The following is a 15195-nucleotide window of genomic DNA, read 5'->3' as shown; positions in this document are numbered from 1 at the left end:
ATACAAAAGCGCGGCGCCTGCTCCGCGCTCGAAAGAAAAAATATACAAAAGCGCGGTGCCTGCTTCCACGTGACACAGATTGGCCAATGGGGGAGCGGAGGAGGCTGGGGCGACAGGGAGCGTGGAGGAGGACGCGCCAGGTGAGCGGGGTGGCGGAAAGATCTAAGAATGGCGCTACTTTTGAAAAATTTAGGGGCTTTAAGCGAGCGTAGGGTGCCTCGATGTCCTCCTCGCCCGCCGCTCCGTTCAGGGTGGAGACATTCTTTGACGGCGCCGGTGCCGCCAGAACCGGTTCGTTCTAGCCACCGCCGCCATGTTCATGCCCGCCGCGCGCGCTGCACGGAGCAGGTGGTAGGACGTTGCTGCGACGAGTTCGCTGGGTGTCGTCGGCACAAAATGCCCGGCTGCTGCGTGCCGTTGTGCAGTAATCACTCGAGGAATGGTTGGCGAATGTTTCAGTTCCCAAGAGATACAAAAAGAAGAATTTTGTGGACTGCAAGGATCAAGCGGGACAAATGGCAGCCCACGAACACCTCGTGCATATGCAGTGTGAGTACTGAGGCGCTTCGTGGGAATTATTTTTCCGACGTGGACTTTCTTAAGCGCTAGTGATGATCGAAGTAGATTGCGTATAATGTTTCCTGGTAGTTAACATTGGGCTGACAAGTAGATTACCAGTTAAGCAAACTAGTAGCAGTAACATTAAAGTGTTTACAAAAAATAACATCTTGACTGTCCCCGTCATGTTCCGAAAACCTATGTGCGCGTCTGTGTTGTTTATGGCGTGGTGTGTTGCGCGTTCGTTGATGTTTTTCAGCTTTTCGGTGCTGCATGCGAATCAATTTGAGTCGTTCCTCTCGCCCTTCCGGACGGTGCAGGACAACCAGGAAAAAGCTGGTTGGAAAAAAATGGTGCGCCCAAAGTTCGACAGTGTTCTGGCAGCCTGTAGTATAACCATTGCTAATTAACGTTACTTGGACGTTACTCGCACGTGTGGAATTGTTTGCATAACATAATAGTGCGGTTTTAAATGTAGCAGCTGCAGTAAAGTTCGGAAAATGTTTAGGAACGTACGAAACACAGCAATTGTAGGCGTGTGAACATTGGTCATATCTTGCGAAGGAAATAAATTTTACGACTTTCTATGAACGCGCAGGCTCATTTCGAAGAGGACAGCTTCGAGCAAAACAGAGCAGACGGATGGAAAAAACTAAAGCCAAATGCGGTGCCGACAGTGTTTTCCTTCAGACGTAAGTTGTTCAATTTTTCAGCGTGTTCCATTTTCATCTCTCGGTAGGAGGTGGGGGAGGGGTCGTTCTTAAGCTGTTGCTACGTAACTTATATATATATATATATATATATATATATATATATATATATATATATATATATGAGAACAAGGGCGCCGGGCACGAAAAATTAGTGACCCTGACCGAAAATGACATTTTGTCGCTCTACAGGAGTTCTAAGCGTGTAACGAATGTAACAAGCGGTGCTTTCGACAGAAAAGTGAAAAGACATTAAGAAAGTCGTTCGTGGCATGTACCGCTGTTGCATAATGCTGTTTATGGGATGCATTTTGATGATATCCTTTCATTTCGCAGCTTTGCCTCGTCACAGAAAGGCACCAAAGGATAGGACCGGACCCGCTGTCCTCTCGGCCCTACTTGAAGATCAACACGACATAGCCACTGATGATCATGAAGCTGCGATGGACCCAATGTCGTCACCAGGCAGGTTTGAGCTGACTCAAGGACAGAATTGCAGCCCACACGACGCCAGCTCAAGTGCACTGGTAACAGACGAAGCAGGTCTGCAAGTCTCAGCCAGTGGAATGAATGCCGGGGCCTCTGACCTGCAGTCTGCTTGTACCTCTTGCGCAGAATTAAGTAAGCAGCTCGCAGACCTGACACGAAAATACTGCGAACTTCAAGAATTGCATACCCAGGCAAACTCAACAATCCAAGGTCTCCGAAAAAAAGTTAAGAAGCTCGAAGGTAACATTAAACATTCGGAAAGAACATCAAGTTCCTTAACGAAGACCAAATACAGGCACTGTCGCGCAATAGCAACAAAGGGAGTACTTGGTCTCCGCAAAGTGTTAAGCAAGCACTTCAAATTAAATTTTCATGCGGGACGTCCGGCTATGAAACCTTAAGGAAACTCGGGTACCCGCTGCCAACTAACAGAACTCTGGCGCGTCGCCTACAGGCACTCAGTTTTCTGCCCGGTATCCTGACTGACGTGATCGACCTGCTAAAAACGAAAGCGGAGGGTATGCAAGACATTGAAAAAGACTGTGTTCTGCTACTAGACGAGATGGAGATTGCCAGGGGCTATGAGCTTGATGGAAAGCTTCGTTAACAAACTATAACACGGCAATCAGCACTCGAATACGACGAGAGAAATTACTGAGACGTGGAAAATTCCCTTGAAAAAAAATCTGGTTTGCTAGACAAATGCTCGTATGTATTGAACCTCTTAAAAGATGAGGGGTGAAATATGCGCTCACCGAGAGGGCATCTTCAGCGCGAGACATCCACAAGGCACCTTACAGAGATGTGGAGAGCTTCGCGGCCGGAACGAAGCATCCCTTCTCCGCCGGCCAAGAGGGGGAAACGTGCTTTCCGATCGCTCAAGGTTGCGCGGACAACGCGTCTAGGAAAAGCTTAACCAGGTGCGATGGCGGCACGCATAGCGTGGGAAGCTAGCCGCCAGAATAACTATACCAAGGGCTGCTGCTGATGAGGGCGAAGTACCTTCGTGTAATTATAATAACCCTAATAGGACTACTTTCGAAAAAAAAAAAAAAAAAAAAGGAAACGGCCCAGAGGGCTATACTACGAGAGCTATGACTGATAGTTTTCTATATATATATATGTATATATATATATATATATTCATCTCATCTATGGGATCGCATTCGCGCGCTGTTTCTTTGTCTCTGCGTGTAGTACAGTTAAGAGAGCCAGTTTAAGGGCGGAGAAGAAGAAAGAAGAGAAAAGCAAAAACTGCAGCGCCGTGGTTTTAAAGCGCACCCGTGGTAGAGAAACGGAATGCGATATAAGCGTGCGTAGCCATGATACGCACACGACAAACTGCCTTAAAATATTTAGACTTGAGGGAAAGCTTCGTTAGCAAACGATAGCACGGCAATCAGCACTCGAATATAATTATAACCCTAATACTAATTGTAAATATTCATCTCATCTATGGGATCTAATGCGCGCGCTGTTGCTTTGTCTCTGCGTGTAGTAGTTGAGAGAGCCAGTTTAAGGGCAGAGTAGTTGGAAGGCATACTTTCTAGGAAAAATGGCCGCTCAAGGAGAAGAGCGAACTCGAGCGGCTTTAGAGGCTAGGAAAACTGCCTTAAAATATTTAGACTTGAGGGAAAGCTTCGTTAACAAACTATAACACGGCAATCAGCACTCGAATACGACGAGAGAAATTACTGAGACGTGGAAAATTCCCTTGAAAAAAAAATCTGGTTTGCTAGACAAATGCTCGTATGTATTGAACCTCTTAAAAGATGAGGGGTGAAATATGCGCTCACCGAGAGGGAATCTTCAGCGCGAGACATCCACAAGGCACCTTACAGAGATACAGAGATCTTTTAAGAGGTTCAATACATACGAGCATTTGTCTAGCAAACCAGATTTTTTTTCAAGGGAATTTTCCACGTCTCAGTAATTTCTCTCGTCGTATTCGAGTGCTGATTGCCGTGTTATAGTTTGTTAACGAAGCTTTCCCTCAAGTCTAAATATTTTAAGGCAGTTTTCCTAGCCTCTAAAGCCGCTCGAGTTCGCTCTTCTCCTTGAGCGGCCATTTTTCCTAGAAAGTATGCCTTCCAACTACTCTGCCCTTAAACTGGCTCTCTCAACTACTACACGCAGAGACAAAGCAACAGCGCGCGCATTAGATCCCATAGATGAGATGAATATTTACAATTAGTATTAGGGTTATAATTATATTCGAGTGCTGATTGCCGTGCTATCGTTTGCTAACGAAGCTTTCCCTCAAGTCTAAATATTTTAAGGCAGTTTGTCGTGTGCGTATCATGGCTACGCACGCTTATATCGCATTCCGTTTCTCTACCACGGGTGCGCTTTAAAACCACGGCGCTGCAGTTTTTGCTTTTCTCTTCTTTCTTCTTCTCCGCCCTTAAACTGGCTCTCTTAACTGTACTACACGCAGAGACAAAGAAACAGCGCGCGAATGCGATCCCATAGATGAGATGAATATATATATATATATATACATATATATATATAGAAAACTATCAGTCATAGCTCTCGTAGTATAGCCCTCTGGGCCGTTTCCTTTTTTTTTTTTTTTTTTTCGAAAGTAGTCCTATTAGGGTTATTATAATTACACGAAGGTACTTCGCCCTCATCAGCAGCAGCCCTTGGTATAGTTATTCTGGCGGCTAGCTTCCCACGCTATGCGTGCCGCCATCGCACCTGGTTAAGCTTTTCCTAGACGCGTTGTCCGCGCAACCTTGAGCGGTCGGAAAGCACGTTTCCCCCTCTTGGCCGGCGGAGAAGGGATGCTTCGTTCCGGCCGCGAAGCTCTCCACATCTCTGTAAGGTGCCTTGTGGATGTCTCGCGCTGAAGATGCCCTCTCGGTGAGCGCATATTTCACCCCTCATCTTTTAAGAGGTTCAATACATACGAGCATTTGTCTAGCAAACCAGATTTTTTTTCAAGGGAATTTTCCACGTCTCAGTAATTTCTCTCGTCGTATTCGAGTGCTGATTGCCGTGTTATAGTTTGTTAACGAAGCTTTCCCTCAAGTCTAAATATTTTAAGGCAGTTTTCCTAGCCTCTAAAGCCGCTCGAGTTCGCTCTTCTCCTTGAGCGGCCATTTTTCCTAGAAAGTATGCCTTCCAACTACTCTGCCCTTAAACTGGCTCTCTCAACTACTACACGCAGAGACAAAGCAACAGCGCGCGCATTAGATCCCATAGATGAGATGAATATTTACAATTAGTATTAGGGTTATAATTATATTCGAGTGCTGATTGCCGTGCTATCGTTTGCTAACGAAGCTTTCCCTCAAGTCTAAATATTTTAAGGCAGTTTGTCGTGTGCGTATCATGGCTACGCACGCTTATATCGCATTCCGTTTCTCTACCACGGGTGCGCTTTAAAACCACGGCGCTGCAGTTTTTGCTTTTCTCTTCTTTCTTCTTCTCCGCCCTTAAACTGGCTCTCTTAACTGTACTACACGCAGAGACAAAGAAACAGCGCGCGAATGCGATCCCATAGATGAGATGAATATATATATATATATATACATATATATATATAGAAAACTATCAGTCATAGCTCTCGTAGTATAGCCCTCTGGGCCGTTTCCTTTTTTTTTTTTTTTTTTCGAAAGTAGTCCTATTAGGGTTATTATAATTACACGAAGGTACTTCGCCCTCATCAGCAGCAGCCCTTGGTATAGTTATTCTGGCGGCTAGCTTCCCACGCTATGCGTGCCGCCATCGCACCTGGTTAAGCTTTTCCTAGACGCGTTGTCCGCGCAACCTTGAGCGGTCGGAAAGCACGTTTCCCCCTCTTGGCCGGCGGAGAAGGGATGCTTCGTTCCGGCCGCGAAGCTCTCCACATCTCTGTAAGGTGCCTTGTGGATGTCTCGCGCTGAAGATGCCCTCTCGGTGAGCGCATATTTCACCCCTCATCTTTTAAGAGGTTCAATACATACGAGCATTTGTCTAGCAAACCAGATTTTTTTTTCAAGGGAATTTTCCACGTCTCAGTAATTTCTCTCGTCGTATTCGAGTGCTGATTGCCGTGTTATAGTTTGTTAACGAAGCTTTCCCTCAAGTCTAAATATTTTAAGGCAGTTTTCCTAGCCTCTAAAGCCGCTCGAGTTCGCTCTTCTCCTTGAGCGGCCATTTTTCCTAGAAAGTATGCCTTCCAACTACTCTGCCCTTAAACTGGCTCTCTCAACTACTACACGCAGAGACAAAGCAACAGCGCGCGCATTAGATCCCATAGATGAGATGAATATTTACAATTAGTATTAGGGTTATAATTATATTCGAGTGCTGATTGCCGTGCTATCGTTTGCTAACGAAGCTTTCCCTCAAGTCTAAATATTTTAAGGCAGTTTGTCGTGTGCGTATCATGGCTACGCACGCTTATATCGCATTCCGTTTCTCTACCACGGGTGCGCTTTAAAACCACGGCGCTGCAGTTTTTGCTTTTCTCTTCTTTCTTCTTCTCCGCCCTTAAACTGGCTCTCTTAACTGTACTACACGCAGAGACAAAGAAACAGCGCGCGAATGCGATCCCATAGATGAGATGAATATATATATATATATATACATATATATATATAGAAAACTATCAGTCATAGCTCTCGTAGTATAGCCCTCTGGGCCGTTTCCTTTTTTTTTTTTTTTTTTTTTTTTTTTTTTTTTTCGAAAGTAGTCCTATTAGGGTTATTATAATTACACGAAGGTACTTCGCCCTCATCAGCAGCAGCCCTTGGTATAGTTATTCTGGCGGCTAGCTTCCCACGCTATGCGTGCCGCCATCGCACCTGGTTAAGCTTTTCCTAGACGCGTTGTCCGCGCAACCTTGAGCGGTCGGAAAGCACGTTTCCCCCTCTTGGCCGGCGGAGAAGGGATGCTTCGTTCCGGCCGCGAAGCTCTCCACATCTCTGTAAGGTGCCTTGTGGATGTCTCGCGCTGAAGATGCCCTCTCGGTGAGCGCATATTTCACCCCTCATCTTTTAAGAGGTTCAATACATACGAGCATTTGTCTAGCAAACCAGATTTTTTTTCAAGGGAATTTTCCACGTCTCAGTAATTTCTCTCGTCGTATTCGAGTGCTGATTGCCGTGTTATAGTTTGTTAACGAAGCTTTCCCTCAAGTCTAAATATTTTAAGGCAGTTTTCCTAGCCTCTAAAGCCGCTCGAGTTCGCTCTTCTCCTTGAGCGGCCATTTTTCCTAGAAAGTATGCCTTCCAACTACTCTGCCCTTAAACTGGCGGACAACATGAGTCTCTTTCCACGTAAGTGTGAGGCTCGGAGGAGGAGCTGTGGCGCTTGAAAGTAGCCTGGGGCCTGACGAACCAACCGACTGAGCTATCTTTGCGGGCAACATCGAAGGGTCACGAGTTCAAATCACCTGTTATGTTCCGTGTTGTTTTTTTTTTTTTTTTTTTCCGCCCCTTTTTCTTTCTTTTAATGTCTTTTCCTTTATTTTATCACTGTACGGGAACCCTCCTAAAAAAAAAAAAATAAAAAAAAAAAAAAAAATAAAAATAGATATATATCTTCAAATATGTAAGGCCTCACATGTGCAGGTCATAAATACGAGGTTCTCTAGCCGAGTGCCATCCATGCGGTATAACCGAGCTCAGATTGGTCCACCTTGACTGACCAAGTAGGGCACCACTGTAGGTTAAATGAGGCGTACAACTCCTGCGGGACCCGCCGTGGTTGCTCACTGGTTATGGTGTTAGACTGCTGAGCACGAGGTCGCGGGATCGGACCCCGACCACGGCGGCCGCATTTCGATGGGGGCGAAATGCGAAAACACCCGTGTACTTAGAATTAAGTGCACGTTAAAGAACCCCAGGTGGTCGAAATTTTCGGAGTCCTCCACTACGGCGTGCATAATCAGAAAGTGGTTTTGTCACGTAAAACCCCATAAATTAATTTTTAATTTAACTCCTACGGGGACGGTAGAGTATCCGTCTCCAGTGCAAGAGGACCGTGATTCAAATCCCGGTGCCGCGCTATTCTCCACCGGAAAATACAAAAAAAAAAAAAACCGTGTGTTGAGAAAATTGCACAAACAGGCCTGGAGTGCGGCCTGATCCCGGTGACCAGAACCGGTAACGCACTCTCTCACCAGAGCAGGATTGGCCACCCTGGTGCAGTACTTGGCCACAACCTCCTATATGAATACAACAATCGAACCCCGGCCCTCAGTCCCCAGCAGCCGCGAAGCAACTGACCACGGCGGCGGTCAGATCTGTGACGCTGCAGAGGGTGCTAAGAATACCTGGCTCCGGACAGGCCGCCATTGGAATCTGAACCTGGCAACGTTTAACGTTAGAACGCTATCTAGTGAGGCGAGTCTAGCAGTGTTATTGGAGGAATTAGAGGGTAGTAAATGGGATATAATAGGACTCAGTGAGGTTAGGAGGACAAAAGAAGCATATACAGTGCTAAAAAGCGGGCATGTACTGTGTTACCGGGGCTTAGCGGAGAGACGAGAACTAGGAGTCGGATTCCTGATTAATAAGGAAATAGCTGGTAACATACAGGAATTCTATAGCATTAACGAGAGGGTGGCATGTCTTGTTGTGAAACTTAATAAGAGGTGCAAAATGAAGGTTGTACAGGTCTACGCTCCTACATCTAGTCAGGATGACCAGGAAGTCGAAAGCTTTTATGAAGACGTAGAATCGGCGATGGGTAAAGTCAAAACAAAATACACTATACTGATGGGCGACTTCAATGCCAGGGTAGGCAAGAAGCAGGCTGGAGACAAGTCAGTGGGGGAATATGGCATAGGCTCTAGGAATAGCAGAGGAGAATTATTAGTAGAGTTTGCAGAACAGAATAATATGCGTATAATGAATACCTTTTTCCGCAAGCGGGTTAGCCGAAAGTGGACGTGGAGGAGCCCGAATGGTGAGACTAGAAATGAAATCGACTTCATACTCTGCGCGAACCCTGGCATCATTCAAGATGTAGACGTGCTCGGCAAGGTACGCTGCAGTGACCACAGGATGGTAAGAACTCGAATTAGCCTAGACTTGAGGAGGGAACGAAAGAAACTGGTACACAAGAAGCCAATCAATGAGTTAGCGGTAAGAGGGAAACTAGAGGAATTCCGGATCAAACTACAGAACAGGTATTCGGCTTTAACTCAGGAAGAGGACCTTAGTGTTGAAGCAATGAACGACAATCTCATGGGCATCATCAAGGAGTGCGCAATAGAAGTCGGTGGTAACGCCGTTAGACAGGAAACCAGTAAGCTATCGCAGGAGACGAAAGATCTGATCAAGAAACGCCAATGTATGAAAGCCTCTAATCCTACAGCTAGAATAGAACTGGCAGAACTTTCTAAGTTAATCAACAAGCGTAAGACAGCGGACATCAGGAACTATAATATGGATAGAATTGAACAGGCTCTCAGGAAAGGAGGAAGCCTAAAAACAGTGAAGAAGAAACTAGGAATAGGCAAGAATCAGATGTGTGCGTTAAGAGACAAAGCCGGCAATATCGTTACTAATATGGACGAGATAGTTCAAGTGGCTGAGGAGTTCTATAGAGATTTATACAGTACCAGTGGCACCCACGACGATAGTGGAAGAGAGAATAGCCTAGAGGAATTCGAAATCCCACAGGTAACGCCAGAAGAAGTGAAGAAAGCCTTAGGAGCTATGCAAAGGGGGAAGGCAGCTGGGGAGGATCAGGTAACAGCAGATTTGTTGAAGGATGGTGGTCAGATTGTTCTAGAGAAACTGGCCACCCTGTATACGCAATGCCTCATAACCTCGAGCGTACCGGAATCTTGGAAGAACGCTAACATAATCCTAATCCATAAGAAAGGGGACGCCAAAGACTTGAAAAATTATAGACCGATCAGCTTACTGTCCGTTGCCTACAAAGTATTTACTAAGGTAATCGCAAATAGAATCAGGAACACCTTAGACTTCTGTCAACCAAAGGACCAGGCAGGATTCCGTAAAGGCTACTCAACAATAGACCATATTCACACTATCAATCAAGTGATAGAGAAATGTGCAGAATATAACCAACCCTTATATATAGCTTTCATTGATTACGAGAAAGCGTTTGATTCAGTCGAAACCTCAGCAGTCATGGAGGCATTACGGAATCAGGGTGTAGATGAGCCATATGTAAAAATACTGGAAGATATCTATAGCGGCTCCACAGCCACCGTAGTCCTCCACAAAGAAAGCAACAAAATCCCTATAAAGAAAGGCGTCAGACAGGGAGATACGATATCTCCAATGCTATTCACAGCATGTTTACAAGAGGTATTCAGAGGCCTGGAGTGGGAAGAATTGGGGATAAAAGTTGATGGAGAATACCTTAGCAACTTGCGATTCGCTGATGATATTGCCTTGCTTAGTAACTCAGGAGACCAATTGCAATGCATGCTCACTGACCTAGAGAGACAAAGCAGAAGGGTGGGTCTGAAAATTAATCTGCAGAAAACTAAAGTACTGTTTAACAGTCTCGGAAGAGAACAGCAGTTTACGATAGGTAGCGAAACACTGGAAGTGGTAAGGGAATACATCTACTTAGGGCAGGTAGTGACCACGGATCCGGATCATGAGACTGAAATAACCAGAAGAATAAGAATGGGTTGGGGTGCGTTTGGCAGGCATTCTCAAATCATGAACAGTAGGTTGCCACTATCCCTCAAAAGGAAAGTGTACAACAGCTGTGTGTTACCAGTACTCACATATGGGGCAGAAACCTGGAGGCTTACGAAAAGGGTTCTGCTGAAATTGAGGACGACGCAACGAGCTATGGAAAGAAGAATGATGGGTGTAACGCTAAGGGATAAGAAAAGAGCAGATTGGGTGAGGCAACAAACGCGGGTAAACGACATCTTAGTTGAAATCAAGAAAAAGAAATGGGCATGGGCCGGACATGTAATGAGGAGGGAAGATAACCGATGGTCACTAAGAGCTACGGACTGGATTCCAAGAGAAGGGAAGCGTAGCAGGGGGCGGCAGAAAGTTAGGTGGGCAGATGACATTAAGACGTTTGCAGGGACAACATGGCCACAATTAGTACATGACCGGGGCAGTTGGAGAAGTATGGGAGAGGCCTTTGCCCTGCAGTGGGCGTAACTAGGCTGATGATGATGATGATGATGAGCTTGATCGCGCTGAAGATGTTGTTCTTGGGGGAACAACTTTACCTGCAAAGCCGGATGAACCTGCCCACCATGCCTTGGTGTTCATGATAGGGGGTCTTAACCGGCGGTGGAAACAAGTGATTGCCTATCACTTTACTGAAAGGAGCATAGACGGCCTTATTCTCAAAGACTACATATTGAATATCGTGAAAGTTTGCGCAGATATCTCCCTGAGGATCCGCGTCGTCACTTCGGATATGGGTTCTTCCAACAGGGCAATGTGGCGTGAATTTCGCTTCTCTAGCCACAGGAACTCCAACACCATATGCTCGATACCACATCCTTGTCTAGAAGACAAAGAACTCTTCTTCACTGCAGATGCTGCACACGTACTTAAGAATATCAGGGGCCAACTTTTGAGTTCTGTCGTTTTCACCATTAGTGATGCAACCAAGTGTCAACATGACCTACCCTCAAGGGAAGTAAAACTTGAGCACGTGCGCGCAGTGGTAGACTTTGACAAAAAACGGGAGCTGAAAGTCGCGCCAAAGCTCTCGGACATCCACGTGTCGAACGGGCATTTTACGAAGATGAAGGTGGGAGTGGCCGTTCAGTTTTTTCGAGAAGCTCCTGCCGGGATTCGGTACTTGATAAAGCAGAAGATCTTGGATCCGGAGGCGGAAACTACAGCGTGGTTTTTAGAGCTTGTCTTTAAGTGGTATGCTCTTATGTCATCACGACACCCATCAACTGCCTTGAGTCTTGAACACATGGACAAATATCACGCAGCCATAGACGTATTGTGCTTGGCGTCTGAGACCATTCGGGGAACAAACATGGGGAGCACATCCCAATGGAAGCCCTCACAGGCGGGTTTCTTGATAGCCACATCTGTGATCATTCGCCTGCAGGATGTCCTTCTAAGAAGTGAAGGCTACAAGTTCTTCCTCACGAGCCGATTGCTCCAGGACTGCTTGGAAAATCTATTTTCGGTTATACGTCTCAGGAAGCCTGTTCCAAGCGCCTACGATGTGAAGTGTGCGTTGAAGCTTGTTTGTGTCAGCCAATTCTTCCACACACCGTCAACGACTAGCTACGATGTCGATGACGCACAGTACCTGATCGACCTGCTGTCGGCAGGTATGCAAGAACAAACGGCAGCCGAGATTGAAGCTATCGATGACTCGGAGATCCCCTTTGTCGAAGAGGTAACATCAGCTGAGTGCGAGATTTTGTTTCATATCGGTGGGTTTCTTATAAAAGGGATCCTCAAATCTATTGGCCACTGCGAGCAGTGCAAGCCCGCATTGTTAGGCTCAAGCAGCAGTGAGCATGCGTACTTGACGTCCCTCAAGGAATACGTCTCTGAAGGCAGCAACCTTCATTACCCAAGCGATGCAGTCATGCTGGTTCTTAAATCTTGCGAGGAACATTTTAATGGTATCACCGCCTGGACGGAAAGCGTTTTCACCATGAAATCTCCTTTGAAGGCTGTAACCGCATACTTGACAAAGATGTTGCGGTGGGGCGTAACGTGCGCCTGTCAGGAACACAAAGAAACAGTGGAAAAGCTCCTTGTGTCAAACTACGCGAGACTGAGGCTGCGTGTGCACCTGCGTCAAGCCGCGGCAACGGGACTTGACGGGCATGCAAGCAAGACGTGTGCAGGAGTGAGCCTACAGTGAACACTGAAATTAAATTTTAATGCATATCGCCAGAATTCAAAAACTTTTGTTTCATTTGTGTTACTCTTTTAATATAGTTTTCATTCATGTGTTTATTCTTACTTTGCTGTGCGTGCTGATTTTTCACCTTATGTCTGTACAAGGTATCCGCTTTTTTTCCAACTTATCAAACTGAGCTGCAAGCTGACATTCTAATTTATTTTGTTCAAGTTAATTCAAGGCTTCATTGTAGTTTCTGGTCATTGGTCTGAGATCTACGAAAGACCTGTGGCAATTGACACCTCCTGACAGCTGACATAATAAAAACCTGCATGGCGACCCAAACATCGTGACCGAAATCACGTATCTACTCGTCACTTACTGACCTCGTTTTTTTACCGCCGGCATCTTCTTATGCAATAGGAATTTCCAGGGCTGCATACCAACATGCTCACAAGCAACACAGGCTCACGGCGTAACTCTTCGCGAAGAACAGAAATGCAGGCAGCGTAGCAATTTTTGCATTCCTCTATGAACGCTTGTGTTTAACGGATCATTTCCCACTGTAAAACAAAGGGATTCCCGCGCAACTTAATTTCTGTATTTACAGTTCGTAAACAAAACACGCCAGGACGCTGATCAATGGTTGCAACGCGTTTTACGAGGGTACTTCCAGACGACAGCATTAAAACGACACTAAATAGAAACAGGAAGTTGAGCAGGCATAAAAGAGGGACCCTAGGGAAGGCGCACATATTTTTTCGGTGCAAAAATATTTCTTAATAGTAGAGAAATTCGTAATCGAAGTAATCAAACAAGCGCATTGCTTCCGTCAAACCGCTCATCCACACGCGCGCCAACAACGCGCCGCTCGCAGCGGGCAAGAACATGGCGGACGCCGTAGCAGACGACGCACTTGTCTCCACCCTGAACGGAGCGGCGGGCGAGGAGGACATCGAGGCACCCTAAGCGAGCGGCGCTCGCAGCGCCCCTCGAACGACCGGCCCTCTCGGGGCTGTCGTTCGAGCGGGTGTGTTGCGTTCACTTGCTTGCTGTAGCACCCTCGCTGCCTTCACCAAAATAGCCAAAAGATGATGATTTGGCTTGGCTTCCTTTGGATTTTTAAAAGGCGGCGCTTCAATAGTGAGCATCTTGGTTTGGATTTTGTGGGAAATGGACGTGCTTTTCGGGGCTCCGTGGCAGCGACGAAATGATAAGTATTTGTGCATGCTTTGAGCTTGCTTCTGTTTTTGATTTGCTGATTTCTCCCCCTTTATATAGTAACTGGGTGGTTTTCTTTTTCTTTCTTTCTTTTTCTTTGTCTCTTGTATTTCGGGTGAGCGGGTGTGTTTCGTGTACATTTGGTTTTGCAGGATGATTAGAGCGTCCTTTCGTGCCACGTGTTCCAACACGTGCAGCCGGGTGGGACGTTGAGTGTTTGTAGTCTTTAACTAGTAGCTTGGAAGGGGCAAGACAAATAGCTATTAGCGGTTTCACTGTGCGTGTTTGGTAGAAAAGTGAGAGCGTGGCCGCGTTGTTGAGCACGTGCGAGAACATGTCATACCTTCGGTCTCCGCGACATTGTTTATTTTTGAAACAGTGGTGACCGTTGCTTTGCGGCATTTTGAGGATTTGGATCCTGTGCGTATCGTTTTTTTCTAAAAGGCACGTGCTCTGCATTGATATAGTATTATAGTATTTGCAAAAAGCCGTGCAATACATGGCGAGAAAGCCCGTAAAGCAGGCAGTACGGAGGGGGGGGGGACCCTCAAGGCAGATGAGGAGACGGGTGAGAATGGAGAGGGCGTCGAAACAACCGACACACAATGTGATGTCGATACTAGGCTGCAGAAAATGGAGGCTTTCCAGGAAGAGCTTCTCAAACAGGTGCAAGAGCTCAAAAATGAGCTAAACAGTGAGCGTGAGGCACAGAAGGTAGTTGAAAAAAGGCTTGAAGCAGCCCAGGAAAAGCTGAACAGGGCCGCCATTGTGAACGACAATGTGCGTGACAATGGAACGCAGACCCCCGACGCGACACGCGAGGGAGGGTCAGAGAAATACGTCGAACGCAGGCAGGGTGATGAAGGGTTAGCTGGAAAGAGCAGCACCTACCTTGAGGCCGCTACGTGGAAAAAGCAGGAGCCCAGGGGACAATCCCCCTTGTCAAGTCCGAATCACGTGGAAAATGACAAAGGGAAGCAGGGAGAGGTAGGAGAAAGTGAAATGGTCATTATCGCGGGCGATTCAAACCTGGCTGGGTGCTCAAAAGCAATTGTGGAGAGGGCGAAAGGCGACAGAAGAGTGGCGGTAGGGACATTTCCAGGGCGCACACTTGGTTCTATCATGGAGCGAGCAAAAGAAAAGCTCGCGGAAAATGCCCACGTGCGCAACCTCGTCATAGTAGCAGGTGGGCTAAATGACGTCCTAAACAGGAAAGGGCCAGGACTAGCCCAGCGCTTGGCGAAGGGGGTGGACGACTTGCGTGAGCTATCCCCTCAGGTGCAGATCGTGGTGTGCACGGTACCGGAGGTGCCTATGCGTGGCAGTCACGTACAAAGAGCCGTAATGGCTGCCAGTGAGGCAATATGGAAAATGAGCCGAGAGAAAGGCTTCGAGGTTGTCGAAGTAAACAGGGAAGTGAGAAGTTGTGGTGGTTTTAAAC

At 46.6% G+C, this 15195-nt stretch overlaps 1 long non-coding RNA gene across 1 annotated transcript; it reads left to right on the top strand.

The window, feature by feature from the left end:
- The first annotated feature begins 212 nt into the window (after positions 1-212).
- On the top strand, positions 213-1991 carry LOC140213765 (uncharacterized). The gene is made up of 3 exons (XR_011890699.1): positions 213-549; positions 1157-1250; positions 1605-1991. It is a non-coding gene; the product is annotated as an uncharacterized lncRNA (long non-coding RNA).
- The last annotated feature ends 13204 nt before the right edge of the window (positions 1992-15195 follow it).

The sequence above is a fragment of the Dermacentor andersoni genome, chromosome 10, assembly GCF_023375885.2.
Source record: "Dermacentor andersoni chromosome 10, qqDerAnde1_hic_scaffold, whole genome shotgun sequence".
NCBI classification, from domain to species: Eukaryota; Metazoa; Arthropoda; class Arachnida; order Ixodida; family Ixodidae; genus Dermacentor; species Dermacentor andersoni.
This window is presented reverse-complemented; position numbering and strand designations above follow the sequence as displayed.